The sequence below is a fragment of the Haliotis rubra genome, unplaced genomic scaffold, assembly GCF_003918875.1.
Source record: "Haliotis rubra isolate DU_JTF1 unplaced genomic scaffold, ASM391887v1 Scf41, whole genome shotgun sequence".
Taxonomy (NCBI): Eukaryota; Metazoa; Mollusca; class Gastropoda; order Lepetellida; family Haliotidae; genus Haliotis; species Haliotis rubra.
The window spans coordinates 1,742,996-1,762,500 of NW_025767091.1; the positions used below are offsets into that span (position 1 = coordinate 1,742,996).

Here is a 19,505-nt window from a genome sequence, read left to right on the forward strand (position 1 = left end):
GGTACTGACCAAGAAAATATGTATGTAAAATGTTTAACTGGTTGGACTGATAAAATTACAAAATGTATATGTCTTGAAATTTCATCTAATTTTTAAAATCTTATATATGTATATGTGGTTTTTTTAATCCTAGTTTTTAAATAGATTTGTTAGGGCCTAGTTGGTTTTGCTAACAAGGAGACATTTATCTGCAAATTATTGTGGCAAGCAAGTTGTTTTGCACACTCTGTTGAAAACATACCATTGGTTCAAGCCTCGCAACTCTGAGTCCATAAACTTCAGCAGTGAAGTCAAATGGCTGTGCCGATGTTGTCTGTAGATGAATACAAGCTCTGTCATGTTCTCCGTCTCTCAAGAGGAATATTTCTCAAAGCTGACACTCAGACGCATACATCTTCGTCATCATGTTGCCGCTGGACATCCAGTCAGCTTTCAGACATATATGTCTTGTTCCGTTCCATCACTAAAGTTTATTTCTGTTAAAAAAATATATGTGAGACTGAAGGAAAGGGTTTCCAAATACATTTATTGATTATGAAACAAAAATATATGTAAGACAGTTTCGCTTTTTCATTACAAAAGGAGTGGTTTATAGTTGTGGTTGTTTAGTGCCAACTCAGCAATATTTAGATGATTTAACAGCAGCCTTGATGAGATGATTACAAACCAGTGGCCGACATAGTGAGCAACGATCTGTTCTGTGTCATGTTGACACCATTAAACTAAGTCACCATGCCTAGCTACCCAATCTGTCAAGTTATCTCCTTCTTTGATGGGCATTTTAGAAGTTGAGGTGATGAAGAATGATGATAATTTTATAACTTCTATATTCTGTGAAAGGCGATGTGCTTAATCATCACTTGCTTTATAACGACATTAGAATCTATATTCAAACGTCGCTTTTCAAAGAATAAAGAAGTTGTATGTCCATGAAATTATCATCCTTCTTCAAGTTATCTCCTACAATGGGAGCTGTGGCGTAGCCTGGTGGTTAAAGTGTTTGCTTGTCCTGGGTTCAGTCCCCGAGTATAACATGTGAATGTGAAACCCTTGCTAATATTGCTGAAATATTGCTGCCAGCAGTGTAAAAGCAACACACCAATCTAACACACCAATCTCCTACAACCAGCTAAGGTTTGCTGGAGACCTCGGTACTGTTTGTGGTACAGGCTGAAGTTAATCCATCATGTAATGAACGTTAGTGCCTTAGGGTTCAGTGCCAACCATTAACAGTATTTTAGCATTATCGTATCTTAATGTATGACATATGCCTGAAGTGATGCAGATCTCGGATGTTCACAACTAGAATCCCATGAGTATGGTGACAAACAGTCAGTGCAAACTGGGATTTGAACCCAGGATCAAAGATTCTTGTAACCTAAGGGACACAACTCTGTTCACCTAATTTTGTGTCTTGGACATGTTGGCCACTTATGCCCCTCACTGCCCAGCAGAGTTTAGCCATTTGTTGAAATTGTGAAAGCTGAGATTCTTCTATGATTAGATCCTTAAGCGTTAAACCGCATAATCCATAGTAACACCATTATAGGACTTTTCTTGAACTAAAACCATAAACTCAGAGAATCCTGGCTCTGTTAAAACCCTGGCTATTTTGTCTGATCCTCTCTGCCCCCAAGTAGAATCCTTCCGCCAACTGGAGGTTTTGAAAACAAAGCCCTACTGACACAGATCTTCCTATCTACTGCGCACTCCTCCATCTTGTGGGAGACGGCTCCAACATATATATATATCCAAAGGAATTTGATTACAGTTTATTTTTGAAGTGAACTTGTTGGCCAGCGAGCTAGGCCTGGGTTTTAGCTGGGAATGTACTCCTGTAGACTGCTGGAATGCTGGGGTGAATTGTCTGTGGGTCTTTGATATATGTGTTGTGTATTCTCTGTGTAAATACTGGCAGTTCCACTATTTAGTGCCAGCCATCCATGGTTTACATAACTATTTCAAGATAATTAAATTTGGTTTAAATTACAGTCTTGGGTTTAAGGGAAGCTTAATTATGTATTGTTAAACCTTTTTATTGGAATACCTTCCATGACATTGTACCAAGACAGGAATATTAGCATTAGATATAATTAGTGGTCTCAAAACCAACTTCAGTAATAAAAATGGGTACCTAACTAATTATAGTACTTGAAAATGAAACCAGAATTAGAAATTATATTCATTTTTACAAAGTGTACAAAATAAAAGTGACACATCTCTTTCCAAAGTCATAAGAAATCTTTGCCAAATACAGAGTGTTGTATGATTCTGACTGTGTGATGATCATTGTCAAATCATGATGATACCTTGTGTTTGGGGGAAAGGTGAGTGTATCCTGCTCAACCTATCACAAACACATGCATGGGAAAGTCAATTGTTTATGTGAAAAAAACAACAATACTAGTCTGTATGATGCTGAAACTGAAGGAACAGCTAAAAATAGGTCTTTGAATGACCTCTGGCAAGAGGTGCACGCCAACTCACTCACTCACTCACTATGTGCAGTTTTCCCCATGTCTGATGTAGATGTGATGGTCAGTCATCTCTGTCTGATGGTATATTGGTTATACTACCCAACTCTATATATCCATTATCTTTGTTATTACATTGCTGTTCATTACGGCCATATATTCAACAAAACCTTTGTCTCATGGATGGTAAATTGAGCAAGAATCTTTCCATCAGGAAGGCTATAAATATAATCACAATGGGAGAAATAAGCAGACAAATATATTCTCCTCCAACTGTTCACATCAAAACCATGTGGAGTATGTGAGATAATGGGTAGTGAAGGAGTCCACTTGGTTGTATATTACTAGAAGAGAGTTCCAATCATAGATTCCGATGATGTCAATAAATCAGAACTCTGCCCTGAATGGGGAAGCAGCATCTGAGACATTCAAGAGAAGGTGCTATATTGAGGTAAGCGTGTTATAATGAGGTACCATTATCGGCATGGCTGCATCATGGTGCCGGTGAGATAGCACTCCTGTATCCTGTCAGAGAGCTCACACATGGAGGTGAAATGGAGGGCTAAGGCAGACGACAACTCTGTGGCTTTTTGAAACTTTTAAGAAATATAAGAATTTTCGAAGGATATAAGGCAACATTCTGAAGGAGAAATGTAAGTATTGATGTTGACTTATGGAAAAGTTTAAAAGTTTCTTTAATAACGCTTGTTGAAGTTTTGAAGTTGTTCGTTCATGTTTTGACAGGACATGGCTTTGTTGATCTCTGGGTCATGGGGCACTGTAGGGGTTGCTGCTTACAAAGTTTGGATCAATTTGCACTTTTTTGTATATTTGTGACAAAGTTCATGCACAGGAGATGGATTTGGTTACTTACTTCTGAAATCTGTATTAATCTCCGTGAAGTCATAATCAGCTTGCCAGTCAGTCAGTAGGGTGCAAAATATCACTGTCAGTATCATACTATTCTGAAAAAAAGTGTTCCTAATTTGTTCAGTAGATAATCACAAAGTATCAAGTTTTTACATAATCTACGTTCAGCACATTGCCCCAATTGAAGGAAATTGAAACCCCCACTGTGATCGCCAATGCATGAAAAATCGGATATGAAGAGCAACTTTCACCCTTCATGCTGAAGAGTCCCTGATTAGAGGGAAGTCATTAGGTACTCAGTGAGCTAATTGATCACAGACTTGCACACCTTGGATGACTTGGATCTTGATATCGTGATAAGACAGGAAGATGACATGTTGAAGTAATGCAACCATTGATGCCTTTGCTACTGTTCACTTTGAATCCTGACAGCTCATTTCTTGATCTTGTGATGAATGTAACTTCCTGGCAAGACATGGATGATATGTTTAGTGTACACTTGTCATAACTTTGAATAACTTTGAGCATATTAGTATAGTTCTTATAAAAAGTTCAGTGTTGGCAATATCTATATATACTTAAGAATATAGTCATGGGCCACCTTAGTCTCTCGTACAGACCCTGAAGCAAATATATCCAAGAAAGCCCATGCAAGTCTAGAAAACGTGGCAAGTCTAGATTTCCTCAGCTTCAGTCTGAAAATGAAGAAAGTCTCAGGGCTCCTTTTCATTATATATATATTTTTTTACTATGAACGTTTTTTTCAGTAAAATATGTTCATTTCAGAGACTAGTTGTTAGTCTAGGGCCACCTTATTCTTTCATATTACTAATTAATCTGTTATACCATACTGTACCATAGCATGGTGTGGTGTTTCGTGGCGTGGCGTGCCTCCCACATTAATGATAGTAATATATAGGAATCGGGTAGCATGACGGATAAACTACATTGATATGCAAGAATTAGATGAAATGACAGATTACCTAAAGTTATAAAACATAAGGATGTCCTTAACTTCTGTTGAGTAGTATATGTTTCATTTATTGAACACATATTGACAGGAGGAGTAGAACACTTGATGCGATCTCAACTGTCCGACAGTTGATTTAACAGCTATGTAAATGTGAGCAATTCTTGAGATTGTTTAACTTTAATATTGAGATCAAACAGCATTGATGCAATGAGAAGATAGACATGAGCATTGATATGTGTTTGTTTGTTTGTGAGTGAGTGAGTGAGTGAGTGAGTGGAGTTTAATGCCACTCAGAACAGTCTTGTGGTTATGCCATAATACAGGTCCTGTACACTGAACATGCTAGTGAAATGTAAGATTAAGGAATGGTACAGCCAAACCATGAACATAAATCTTGGATTCAAACCTATGATCATAGCCAGAGGGACCCAACTCTTCACAGTAAGTATGAGCGCACCAGATCACATGTGATTGGCCCAACCATGCCATATGAGCTGATGCACAGGTTAATAATATTAATACAAAAACATTTGAATCTAATGTTTTACGGTCATAATCACCAAATAGTGTAAGGAAATGACTTTCAGCTGTCCACACACTACACTGAAATTCTTGCCTGCTGAGAAATGTAAAATTCCTCATTCCTACGACGTTTGTTATCTAAATCTCCCAGCCTCTGCAGCAAGACTGCATGTATGCTCAGCTTCTACAAAAAGCATGTTTGCCTCTGAAGTCTTACGTCCTAATGGCTTTGTAGCCGTCTTTCTGGTGCTGTTTTGGCCATATCGGCATTGACACACCGGTTGTGAGATCTCATGCTGGAGCTTGCACTGGTAGATAGTATTACCTACTGCTCTCACAGATGTGAGCTGCTTGTGTTCTGCTTGCACCTGTTCAAAAAGAGTTGTTTCGAAGATGGAGGGATGGTTTTATGATGTACGATGTGCAACTTCTGTTCAGAAACTTGGAGCCATGAACAATTTTAAATATGTGTTGGTAATTTAACCTATTTGTTAACTGGCTTTGGAGTCATATTTGGTAAAGTCCACAATCCCTGGGTAAATCCAGGAACACAGTGTTACACACAACTGAACGATGTAACATGCATGTAGCAGTTATTCTTTTTATCACAAACTGGTTGTGTGGTTGTCTTGAACATGTAACAGATTTTCTTTTCTGTTATTATTTCCCGCACTTGCTTCTTGTGAAAGTAGTGAGTTGTGTTTATGGGTGACTTTGTTTTGAACAGCGTTTCATTTATAGCTTGAGGGAAACATCTAAGAAATGCATCCATCTTAGACAATTACAACATTGTAGAACCCTGGACTTGCACAAGTGTCTAAGGTAAAAATTAATGGTTTAAATGATAATTTCTAAAAAAAAGATAAATAACAGACTGGGGTCCTTATCTAGACTTGCCTCTTTGAAGGATAGAATTGCTATACATCCATGGGCTCAGCATTCAGTACAGACTTGGAGCAAGGCTATAGAAACTCATGCTCTTAGGGTTTGTTTGCTCTTTAACGCCGCACTCAGCAATATTCCAATATTCCAGCTATAGATGGTGGTCTGTAAATAATCGAGTCTAGACAGCATGAAGGGTACAATGACATGTGTGAAACAAGTCAGCGAGCCTGACCACCCGATCCCGTTAGTCACTTGACCACCCGATCCCGTTAGTCACCTGACCACCCGATCCCGTTAGTCACCTGACCACCCGATTCCGTTAGTCACCTCTTCCGACAAAGATGGAATGCTGAAGACCAATTCTAACCCGGATCTTCACATGTTCCATGCTCTTAGGAATGGCCGGTGCTAGACTAATGCTTAGTCTCTGAAATTGTATGTTTTTGATGAAAACAGTCAACTACATTTCGTTTGCAAAGGGGCCTCACTTCGAGGGAGTTCCCTGAACCTGTAGAAAATCAACATTTGCTTTTTCAGAGCTATAGAATTACAGTAAGGGTTTTGGCAGAAGGGAAAATAATATGGTTCAAGTTCTGTGAGACAGACTAGATAGAGCTGTTGAAGAATGTTTCTGACAAACTTGGAATCATCTAGGATTCAAACAACATCATTTTATTCTGGACTGCTTGAAGGATGAAGATCTGCAGAGGTAATTGTGGTGCAACAGATGACTAGGCTTGCTAGCTCCCATGGCATATAAAATAGCTTCTCATTTCTTTACTGAGCTGTTTCCCAGTGCAAGCAGGTACCCAGTAATCCTTGCTTGTTGGAAAAGCTGAATCCGTTGAACAAACACAGAAATCTTAAATGTCTCTTTTACTTTAGTTTTTTCACACCTATTAACCTTACACAAAGAAATCTTTAATAATATGACTGTCCCAAAAAATTAGTTCCAATGATGAGTGTATATGAGTTGGAGCAGATAAAAATAATTATTCTGTAGCATCCGCAGGTCGTGCATTCTGTTAAAGCAAATCATGTTTACACAAGAATACTCTCAGTTAGACAGGTCAGCCAAAGTTTGTTTAAATTTGTCTATTTGAACTACAATAGCCTATGGAAATTGCATCCATCTGGGGAAAGAAAATTAACCATCAGAATCTTAAACAATATGGAGCCAGTATAAACAAACTAGAGCAGAAACATTCACCCTGTCGGACCCCTGTCAAGAGCTCAGAGGACAGGACCCAAACCTTGGCACTGTTTTGACACATTGCTGCTTCTCAGTGAGTGCATCCAGGGGCGTAATATGAAACTGTTATTCCCCCTTTTCTTGTTATTTTCATGTTATTTCATAAAGACCCTTGGTACGGAGTAGAGGTGGTAGTGAGCCCTGTCATCTTAACTCTGACACTAGCCAATCCACTCAGATACTGCTTAGGTATATATCTGAACAAATTATGTACATTGCATTACAATGATTTTCATGAGAAATAAAGTATTTTTTGTTCTATATCCATGTACAAAGCATTGTGTAAAACCAATAATAAATTAAAAACAATAACAACAAAAGGGACAACAGACAATTAGAGACTTAGATCAAAGTTCTATATGACATTAAAAACCTGTATGACTCCAAACATGCTTACAATGAAAAACTATGAGGGGTATAATATCAGATATGATCATACATGGCCAATATATGCTCTACAAACTCTTAGTAAGATACAAACATTTATTATCCAGGATATGTGTAGTTTGGGATCAGGTGCAAGCTGAACATGGCCTTGCATATGCCCAGATGTCTTCAGCTAGCATGGAGACTGCATCCACAGGATGGCAAGGGAGAAAAACAGCAGGGGGATGGCTGAGGTGATGTGTCTGCCGCCTGCTTCTTACAGGTGTAGGATTACGTTTTGTGTGGAGGTATCAGCTTCAGGCCCTGAAGTTAAGACACAACAGTTATATGGTTTCCACACCTGCTTTACAGAGTTACCTGCCTTGCTGAAAAAGGTTTGCCGAAAAAAATGTTAAAAATATGTATACAGCCAGAATATATATACACACTATTAGGCTTGATTCTAAACCTTTCCATATGTTAGCTTGGGTTTCACTTAGTTTGTGTGAAGACAAAATATTTGTTCAAAAGCATGAAATGATGGCATTTCAAAGGAAGTAAATGCATAAAAATGATCTAGATCATGATGACCCACAACAAATAGTTTGTTTGACCTTAGACTATCTATTTACATCTGGAAAGTTAAACACTGACAGCAGTTTATCTGTATTAAAAAGCAGTTATTGAAAATTCTGTTCTCTATTGATTTTTGTAGTTGAAACACATTCAGTTTTGATTGTTGATTGCCATTCTGATAAAAAACAACAAAGGAAACTTAAATCTGTTTTCATATTTCACTGTTGGTAATTTTTGTTCAATGGTAATAGTTGTTTCAAGTACTTAAATGCCTTTGACCTCTGGAAGAACGTACCATGATTTTGTTCCAACATTTAATCAGAAATATGGAAATATAGAAGAGATGGTCCTTTGCTATTTTCCAGGTTTATACTCTCCTTATTTAACTCCCCTTTCCTCTCAAATTAATAACTTTCAAAGCCTTACTACCACAGTAAGATTTAACCTCCTGTTTAGAAATAATGAACCAAATAGTATAGAAATAATCTGCTACCATATGTACAACTTTAAGCAAATCTAAAAGATCTCTAGATTGCCTTAGGCCATTGTTACACATTTGTATTATTATATGTTTTGTTACTCTGATTCATTATATATCTTGTTCATGTAGTTTATAGAATATTGTCACTGCATGGAACGTTTGCGCAATAAAATACCTTATCTTATCTTATAGGAGGTACATAGAAATATAGGTAATTTGTTATGTAGTATTTTTTTTTATTATCTTTCTATGGGGAACTAGGGACAAGGTTCTTGCTCATACCAACACCAACATTATTAGCCAAAATGAAATTTGCCGTTGAAAGTTCCAGTCTTTGAAGAAGGCAGTCCCAGAAACGGTTATCAACCAGTACTGACATAGCATTATTGCAAGTCCACGTTCTCCATAAAACTGAGAAAGTGTATTGATGGTAAATTGTGTGAAAGCTTCATGGACACAATTGTATCATGTTGATTTAATAGAACATTAATGTTTGTTAACCCAATATGAATCAATAACTTCTTACTGTGGCCACACATGGTACCGAGTTTACCAGATTGTTCACGGTTATTTACAACTTCATCTACAAATAGAATTCCCCTTTGTAGAAGAAATTCTGTCTTCCATATCTGCGTTATACATCGTCAAGTCTGTCAAGAAATTACCCTGGATGTGCCTCAAGTTATGAGTTTCTATAGATTGATTTCACGTTTATAAAGATGACCCAATTCTTTAATGTTAACCTACATCGGTTTCATTTCCATCAAATTCAAGATAAATGCAATGACCTTGCTGAATCTGATCAACAAATGCGATATTGATGACGAGATTAGAGAAGGTCAAGGTCATTGAATCAGGCCAGTAAAATTGAAAAAATAGTTCCTGATGTTCCTTTCCCCAAAATAACGTATTTTCTAACCTTGGGTTAATTTTTTAATGAGTTATCATTTTTTATTATTTTGTTTGAAAGTCATTTTGTAGAAGTTGATGGATGACACTTTATAGACAATTTATTGACTTTTTTATCAGAAATTGTGCCTGTTTTGTCTTATTTTTAATATGTTTCACTTGAGAAGTGCTTCTATATGGGAATGAAAGCCAAAAGCCAAAAATCATTATCCGCAATCTTAAACATTTAGATATGGTAATTTACAGTTTGGTTTAAAATAACTGAATGTTTTGCATTTAGAGTTAGAGTGAATGGTCAGTGATTGCCAGCCTCCAATACAGAAGTGTTGGCACCTTTTAGGTCCTTGAATTTATGACTGTCATCTTGCCTTGAAACGTTCTATTCTTGTACCATGATTGATTTATAATCCTGCACAGCGTTCACAGCTTGTTCAGGCATGTAATGTGGACAGTTGTAATGTTCACAACGGTTCATTTCTATGGGCAAAACGGAACATCAGAACGCACAATTTGTTGTTACTTGAGTCATGCTGTTCAGTGTGTACTGACTGATCATACTGTTGATGAAGTATGTCCATGGTCTGATGGCACAAAATTGATGACAATTGAAACTATTAAGTTGCTTATGCACTCTTCACCTTTTTTTTGGTGCCAATACTGCATCAAACTCACTGACTGACTGACGCACTCACTCATCAGGTTGACAAGTAGCCAGGAGAAGACTGGCATTTTTTATCTGCCAGATTGTGAGGTACGCTGGTTAAAGATAATGCTCTTTAATAGCTTATCCCCTTAGTGCCAAGCACAAGGCAGGGTAAAAATAAATCCCATCATATAACTTTTGGTATGATGCAGGTGTGGTCTGCCAGGAAGGTACTGAGTAGTGAAGTGCCTTGTCTAGATGTCGGCAATCGCACCATCCACTGGACCATAGAGGTGTGGTCTGCCAGGAAAGTACTGAGTGTTGAAGTGCCTTGTCCAGATGTCGGCAATCGCACCATCCACTGGACCATAGAGGTGTGACCTGCCAGGAAGGTACTGAGTGATGTAGTGCCTTGTCTAGATGTCGGCAATCACACCATCCACTGGACCACAGAGGTGTGGTCTGCCAGGAAGGTACTGAGTGGTGAAGTGCCTTGTCTAGATGTCGGCAATCGCACCATCCACTGGACCACAGAGGTGTGGTCTGCCAGGAAGGTACTGAGTGGTGAAGTTCTTTGTCTAGATGTCGGCAATCACACCATCCACTGGATCACAGAGGTGTGGCCTGCCAGGAAGGTACTGAGTGGTGAAGTGCCTTGTCTAGATGTCGGCAATCGTACCATCCACTGGACCACAGAGGTGTGGTCTGCCAGGAAGGTACTGAGAGGTGAAGTGCCTTGTCTAGATGTCGGCAATCGCACCATCCACTGGACCATAGAGGTGTGACCTGCCAGGAAGGCACTGAGTGGTGAAGTGCTTTGTCTAGATGTCGGCAATCGCACCATCCACTGGAGCACAGAGGTGTGGTCTGCCAGGAAGGTACTGAGTGTGAAGTGCCTTGTCTAGATGTCGGCAATCGCACCATCCACTGGACCACAGAGGTGTGGTCTGCCAGGAAGGTACTGAGTGGTGAAGTGCCTTGTCTAGATGTCGGCAATCGCACCATCCACTGGACCATAGAGGTGTGACCTGCCAGGAAGGCACTGAGTGGTGAAGTGCTTTGTCTAGATGTCGGCAATCGCACCATCCACTGGACCACAGAGGTGTGGTCTGCCAGGAAGGTACTGAGTTGTGAAGTGCCTTGTCTAGATGTCGGCAATCGCACCATCCACTGGACCACAGAGGTGTGGTCTGCCAGGAAGGTACTGAGTGGTGAAGTGCCTTGTCTAGATGTCGGCACTGAGAGGTGAATGCCACACCATCCACTGGACCACAGAGGTGTGGTCTCGCGCACCATCCCAGGTCTGCCAGGAAGGTACTGAGTGAAGGTGAAGTGCCTTGAGATGACCTGCCGTGCAATCGCACCATCCACTGGACCACAGAGGTGGTCTGCCAGGAAGGTGGTCTGCCAGGAAGGTACTGAGTGGTGAAGTGCCTTGTCTAGATGTCGGCTCCTTCCATCAGAGAACTACCACTCTGGGTGACACTTTGTTTGGTTTGAGTGGCAGCAGGTATATGGTGTTAATTGGTTTCCTGCTTAGTGTTTAGGAAAGCAGTATTTCGAACACAGCGTGTGATTAGAGGTGATGAACTTACAGGAGTAAGTTGAAAGTTTATTTTTGTTTTAGATTTGTCTGTTAGGGAAGTTGTTTATTGTTTTCAAAGAAATTATTTTAGGGCTAAAAGTGTATTTATATCTTCTATTTGTGATGATATTTACATTTTAAGTTTGGAAAAGGAAAGAACTAGATATATCACAGAATACAAAACTCGACATCTTCATTACCCTTGTGTGATAAGAAATTAGTTTTAAACAAAAACCAAGAATTATTTTAAGCTATTTACGAGTACACCGATCCTCAGAGACATTTTGATACCAGTTTGAAGTCTAAGGAGTTTATTTAGCCATGTTATACATCACTAGACCTCAACATGTGTGCACAAGATATACATGTGATATTCAGGATTGTTACTTCAACATTTTTATATTTCTGAATACCTCAAAAACATACAACGTAATTTCTGTTGTACCATGTTTGAAAACAAGATAGGGATATACTTCCCCGGATGTTATTAATAACATGATGTTAGCGGCTGTGATGGTTCTCCTTCGTCTTAACATTACACCATTGCTTCTTGTCTGGCTGGATTCATACTGTCTACTCAGGAAATCCAATCAGAAGTGATTACCATCAAATTCCTGAATAGATGGAATGTGGAGAGGATGAGATACAAGCACTGAGGTGTTCATTGGGGAGATGGAGGGACAGGAATAGGTGGGGGAGGGTCTGGGGTCTGTATGGAGGGTGGGCAAGGTGTTGGGCATCATCTTAAGATGTAGGAGGAGAGTGAAGATGTAAAGTCGAGGAAGGGTGTAACAGTGTTGGAGAGTGTTGGATAAGATAAGAAAGCCTGTGGGGGGGGGGGAAGGTAGGTGTATTGTATGGAGGATGGAAAGGCTTTGGAAGGGGGTGAAGATGTTGCAGGGTGGCTGATAAGGCTTGAAAAGGGTGGAAGGGTGAGCTTTGTTTGTTTGTTGTTGAACGCCATACTCAGCGCTGTATGGCGGCAGTCTATAGATAATCAAGTCTGGACCAGACCCTCAAGTGATCGACAGTCTGGACCAGACCATCCAGTGATCAACAGTCTGGACCAGACCATCCAGTGATCAACAGCATAAGCATCGATCTACGCAACTGGGATACGATGACGTGTGTCAACCAAGTCAGCAAGTCTGACCGCTCAATCTTGTTATTTGCCTCTTACGACAAGCATGGGTTACTGACAACCAATTGTAACCTGGATCTTTGGGATGAAGAGGGTAGGTGGTAACAAGTAGGGGATGGAAAAGAAGGGTGTGAAGGTGTAGGCAAGTATTCAGTTGTAGAGATTATAACTGACTGACTGAATTTGGTTTTACGCCCGCTTTTAGCAATATTCCAGCAATATCACGGCGGGGGACACCAGAAATGGGCTTCACACATTGTACCCATGTGGGGATTCGAACCCGGGTCTTCGGCACGACGAGCCAACGCTTTAACCACTAGACTACCCCGGCGCCCCGTAGAGATTATAAAGGTGTAAAAGGGATGTAATAGCAGCAGGAAGGAAAGAAGTTGAGGGTGTCATGAACAGTAAAGAGAAGAGTGAAGAGAATATCTGGGTAGAATTGGGTAGATTATCAGTCCATCAGCTCCACTCAAAATTTAAGCTCTTTTATACCTGCTCTCAGGATTTCAGCTCTTTAATGACGGCACTCAAGATTTTGGCAGGGGCTTGGTCATGGACTGGGATCATGTGTGGCAGTGGCTTTGAGCAATGTGGTCGTTTACGGTTATTGAGATCATTTGAAGCCAAGGTGATGGCTCCTCTTCACCAGGATGATCAGACTCTCGTAATATGATTGAACTCTTACAGGGTGATTGGACGTTTATAGGGCTGGGTTGACAGCTTTGTCTACCACTATGTCTGAAGTGTGTATAGTGTTGGGACTCTGGAACTGGAAACTGTCCTGATTGAGAACCATCATCAGACTAACGTAATACTGTAGTCTGGTTAGGATTGGTCAGGTTAGGTGACGATTGAAGGGAGTTTTACTGTTGCTATGATATTGCAAGAGTGGCAACACTATTTCCATACAACTGTGATGTAGGTATGGCTAATTCAATAGGATTGTATGGTCAGTTAGGTTCTTTACTCTTTACAGTGTTTCTGTTACTTACAGATTGCTACAGGTGCTTGTTGGGCAATTTTTACACCTATGATTTTTTATGACAATTATGAGCATTTTTTTAAGTGATACTCACATGTTTCTCAAGGATGCCGGGGCAGTGAGGGGTTAAAGTGTTCACTTATCATGACAGCTGTGCTACCCCACATGAGTACATTTTGTGAAGCATCTTTCCGTGTCCTCTGCATTGATGTGCTGAATATTGGTAACTTACTTACTTAATCCTCCACATGCTCTTAGCACATAAGGCCATTTTTAGAGTTTTCCAATGCCGTATATCCTGGGCCCATTGCTACACCTGTTCCCAGGTCCACCCTGCGTCCTTCATCTCTGCCTCCACAGATGTTGAATATTGGTAAAAGTGGCATAAAAGGAACAGATTGTGCTTAAAGTCCTGTGATTGAATGACATCTGGTAACAGGTGGCCATCAACTCGCTTGCTCACTAACTCACTCACTCGCTCACTACTTAAAAAAGTATTTTGATTTAGGTGTGATAGTACACATTTTCCATGATCCAGATACATTCGCCAATTTATTGTTTTAAATATTTTAAATATATCTTGATACGTTTTTAAATATTTTTAGATGCATCACTAGACAGATGGTTAGGAGACATAATACATTCTCTGACTTAAATGAAAATACTCGGGTTGACGAGAGACTGATAGGCAGGTATTTCTGGCCCTGATGCTACGAGTTAACGATTATATCTTCCTCCTGTTTACCTTGTTGCCCTCCGTGTATACTTTCTGCAGGTTTGTTTGGGTTTGTATAAACTATATTGTTTAGATGACGGAAGGCGATCGAGAGGTGGTCGACTGATCCTCAAGCAGGACTAACAACTTGTATGAGGTCATTAGAAAGTTTTTTCTATTACCAATCACTTTGTTTGTGGTATTTAAAAAACTTGTCAGCCATGTTTTCATCATGTTCACCTTGTCAAACAGTCTCAAGCGAGGTTAAAAAATAGTTAATTGGGTTACGAAAAACTGGTGTTTGTCTATGGCTTAGATTATTTGAAGGTGAGATTTAGAGCGATGAAGTTGTACTGTTGGGAATTCGAGGAGTGGTTTGCTGGCATTTTGTAGTAGGAGACACAGAGACCGCTTGTGAGTATGTGCCGTGTTGTAATAAGTTATATCATCTCAGTGTTTCTTGTCAATGTGGCCGTCTGAAGTATGGAAGGGAATAGTTTATTGTACAGAATGTCTCATATAATATGTATTGGCACAATAAAACATTGTCTGTTGGTATGTAGAAATTTTATATTATGAAATCAGATTTAAATAAGTTAGACAGGTATGTAGTTAATATAAGTTTCTAAATTGGTAATTCATGAAATATTGTTTTTGAGAGAAGACATTTGAAGGATTGATATTGAGGGTAGGAAATGGTTACCTTTTTCCAACATGTCATCTGGTGACAGTACACACAGGCAAACTGTAACAAGTATTTGGGAAGATAGTCCCGCATGTCTTCTTTAATGAAGGTCTCAGAACAAGAGGTAGCCCAGTGGTATGTGTGTTTGCCTGTCTCACAGAAGACCAGGTTCTTATTTCCTCATTGGTCTCATGACATGACCCATAGTGACATAATGGATGTTCATTGATGATCATCACAGGTTTGTCTGGTTGATATTCTGTTATTATGGTCAGTGATTTTACTGATGATCTTGAAATGTTATTTTTGAGAAAAACATTTGGAGGATTGATACTGAGGGTAGAAAATCGTTACCTATTACTTCAACACTTGTGCAATTGATGAAATATCTTTTGTTGGATGGTGTAATGGTTTAGATGCCTTTTTCTGTTTGTAGATCATGCACTAGGAGTCTCATGGTACTGAAGTTCAGTTTACACATGTGTATCTTCTTTACTTTGTTGTGTAGAAAACAGTATACCATGTTATAATGCTAGCAACCAATCAAAGAGCTTGAGTTGTTCCTGAAGTTCAGGTACATGTGTTGTATTTGCTGTGTATAAACTGTATAGTGCCCTGTTCAGGACAGTTTCTTGTGTGATAATGGGAGCACATGGGGTAATGTGATACCCAGTGTTACACATACTCCCTGCTCTCCTACATGCCATCTGATGACAGGTACACACAAGCAAACTGTAAGAAGTATTTGGGAAGATAGTCCCACATGTGTTTAATGAAGGTCCCAGAACAAGAGGTAGCCCAGTGGTATGTGCGTATGCCTGTCTCACAGAACACCAGGTTCTTATTTCCTCATTGGATGGGTGACATGGCCCTTAGCAAACCATCATTTCGTGACATACTGAATCATCACAGGTTTGTCTGGTCCATATTGTTATTTACAAATCACAGGGATAATTCAGAGAGTCGCAACAAACAACCAATCTCAGCTGTTTACATGGGGTGATATAACTTCAACATTTCTGCCTATGACTTTAAGCAATATACCATCACAAAGATACGTTTATGTCAGGTTGATTTGTGTGGTGTTTCCATATGTGAAATAATTGTCTTTGATGGCTAGATCCTTGACTTCAGCAGACATTAATTCTTTCTGAAGTGTGGTCAAGATTGGACCTGTCAATGCAGGGAACACATGCTGCTTTCCTTCTGGCATCGGCCTTCGCTTGCACCTGCCGACATTCAAGCAATGAACTCAAGCAATGAACGATTTCTTTTAACCAGGTTGGAAATGGATCTGTTTCCAGGAATATTGTTTTTGATTTTACGTCAATAATAAACTGGCCTATGTCCATGTATGTTCTTGGGAGTGTGGGAGTAATTACTTTTTGTGAAATCACATGAGATGCCCATTCAAGGTTACAGCTGTTGGAAGTATTGCAAGTTTGGGCTGGAATGGTTTGTCTTGAAGAATCAATACTAACTGGGGGAATCTGGAATTCTCAGGCCATAAATCTTACCGGAAACGCACAGAATGTAAGCAAGGGGTGGAATAATGCTGTGGGGTGTTTTTTTAAAGAAATAGATCTGCCACAACTGTTCTTGAGGTCATGGTCGTGTATCCTTGCTGTAGCAGTCAGTTGTAGGAAGTAACAAATGTATTTTATAAATCAGTTTTTAATGTGTTTGTGAACCATTTTGTATGTACTGCTTTTCTCAATGTAAGTTAAGAACATGCCCATAGCAGTAAGGAGGACAGTAGGGATATAGCTGACATACTGTAATTGTAAGTTGCCAGGGTAATAGTATGTTTATTGAACTACAATATGTAGCAGTATGGTTAGGTATAAGTAGTTGCAGAATAAAAAAATCACCTTTTCACCAACCCGACCCAAAATTTGAAAGACTTCTATTTGTCTGAATTTCTTATGATATTTTGGTTATAATACTAAATTTCAACTAATTTGTTAAATTTTCATTTACTGTACGATTCATGCAGTTATTTCAAGGTCATGCATACAGGCCTCCGGTGCAAATACTGATCTTGTAGCTTTATATGGTTAACAGCTGATCCACAGAAAGGAGTTGCGCCCTTGGAAATGTTTTTGTTTAGACTATTCATGAAGTTGTTCATGAGTTAGTAGCTAGTTAGTAGCTAGTCCTGCTTATATCAAACTAAAAGGTTAATTATTTTTTTAAGTCCTTTTTCATTTACAATTGTTGCAAAATTAAAGCATTAAGAACAGGTTCAGAATTTTAACCCTCAAATGCTACTGATCTGTTTCCATCACTTGGGTTTTACTTGTACCATCTTCTAATGCCTATAAAGGGAGATGAAGACACCGGGCGGAATCCACAAGGGCGAAAAGGCAAAGTGGTTGTGAAAGGTGTTTACCTGGATTGCTGAAAATATGGGATGACACCTGGTGTTCTGGAATGTCTAAGCATCACCTGAATCCCTCACTCACTATGGTGACATCCTTACAACATGTAATTAACAAGGAGAGGGGAAGGAAAGGTCGTGCTCGCTAAGACTGCATCATCGAAGTGAAGAGTCAAAACTCAAGTATCCATACAGAATTTCTCCCTCCACAGGAAGACCCAGCTCGTTATCTCTGCTGAACCCCCATGTTTAATGCCATGCCACACAGGAGGTTTGTCCTGGTCCCTGCATGTACCTTGTGACATGGAGATCACTTGTAACATCAGGACAGGTGGGAAATCTCGTTAGCTGAAAGTGACAGGTTACTCACCATGGTGACAGATAATGCTTGATGTGTGGTGTAACTTCCCAAATGGAGATTTTGAGATCTTATGTCAGAATCTTTGAACAAGTTTCTATAATTGAAAATCTTCAGAGTTTATTGATACGGGAAGGGACATAACTCTGTTACTTTGAGTAAAAATTCAGATTACAAATTTTAGAGATCACAAGATATTTTTAAATTCAAATGATATGTTATCCACCAACCCTGTTGTAATACAAATATTCAATCATGGAGGAGAAACAAAATGAGATAAAAGAAATGTTAAATTGAATTTTTATTTACTGATGCAAATTTTGGAATGATTGAACACATGGAATTAAGTGTGGGGTTTGGACCAAGCATGCAATGTCAAAGTGCTTATATAAAATATTAATGTTGAATGTTTTTCATTTGAAATAGGTTTTGGAATAAATGTAGCTGTATTTTTTATATGTTGAAGAGTGCCTGTGTTCAGATCAGCTGATGGTCACTTCCTGTTCTGATAATATGTAAAGGTGGCTGTATCTTGTTGTAGAGTGCCGGTGTTCAGATCAGCCAATGGTCACTTCCTGTTCAAGGTACTGACCACTGTTCATTCCTCCTGATTGGCTGCTGGTCCAGTTGTTATTGATAATCGTCAATCATTGGTTTAAGTGTCCACATGTTGAAGCACTTCCTGGACATGGCAACACTTTTAGCAATTCCCGTCTCCGTCCATGTTTACACTGACCACACTGACCATGATCCTTCATTAGGGACAGAAGGAGGAAGTGGGATTCAGGGATGACACATTGTGGGGGCGATATTCTAAGATTCTATTGATCCTGATGTGGTGATATCCTAAGACAGCTGTATGCTGAATACCCTTGGAGTTAGTGAGTGAGTGAGTTTAGTTTAACGCTGCACTCAGCAATATTCCAGCTATATGGCGGCGTTCTGTGAGTCTGGACCAGACAATCCAGTGATCAACAGCATGAGCATAGATCTGCTCAATTGGAAACTGATGACATGTGTCAATCAAGTCAGCGAGCCTGACCACCCGATCCCTTAGTCGCCGAATACCCTTGGAATACATTTGTAGGTAGTTGATGAGAATGTTTTTAGTCACTCTCTGTTTGACAGAGATTTGTAATTAGTTTAGTTTAGAAAAGTATTGCAAAAAATCTCTGGATATGAAGGGCACTTTTTGATATTTTAAATATTTTTTAATATTCCTAAAATAAAGGAGACAAACATATTGAAGAAATACAAAATAATTTGCAATGTTATAAATCAAATAGATATATATATAATGATCTTTTTGGTCTTTAATGTGTATTATTTAAAAGTCTAAAAATATTTTTGAAAGTATTTACAAACCTTCTTACAATATTTTGAACAATATTTATACGAAGATATAAAACAGCATCATGATAGCTGCTATCATCTTGATCCTACTGACCCACACGTGTGGACCTGATTACCACCATGGCTGGTTTATACATACTTATAGTGACCAGTGTCCAGGGAATTAAGCCTGTTATCTACCAGATCAGTGTTAACAGCTCACTGGGGCCAGTACCAGACAGGATGTGGCCAGTGTAATTATGTCACAGGAAGCACAGGTTACTAAAGATGGCGCACTGATGTTGTAACTTTCTCGGATGTGGTCCCTTGTTTGACATCAAAATGGAACTAACTTAAGTGGAAGATGAAATTT

The 19,505-nt window shown here is 39.3% G+C and overlaps 1 protein-coding gene across 5 annotated transcripts in view; it reads left to right on the forward strand.

The window, feature by feature from the left end:
• The window catches only part of LOC124287962 (ras-associated and pleckstrin homology domains-containing protein 1-like), a 201,174-nt gene that overhangs the window by 104,425 nt on the left and 77,244 nt on the right, over positions 1 to 19,505 (forward strand). Inside the window, exon 1 of one of the 5 annotated variants that reach the window (XM_046724462.1) lies at positions 3,007 to 3,127. The exons of the other annotated variants lie outside the window; for them this stretch is intronic. The gene's annotated coding sequence lies outside the window, so the exon portion shown is untranslated. Of the gene's footprint in view, positions 1 to 3,006; positions 3,128 to 19,505 lie in introns of those variants that run through there. 5 annotated transcript variants of the gene reach the window in all.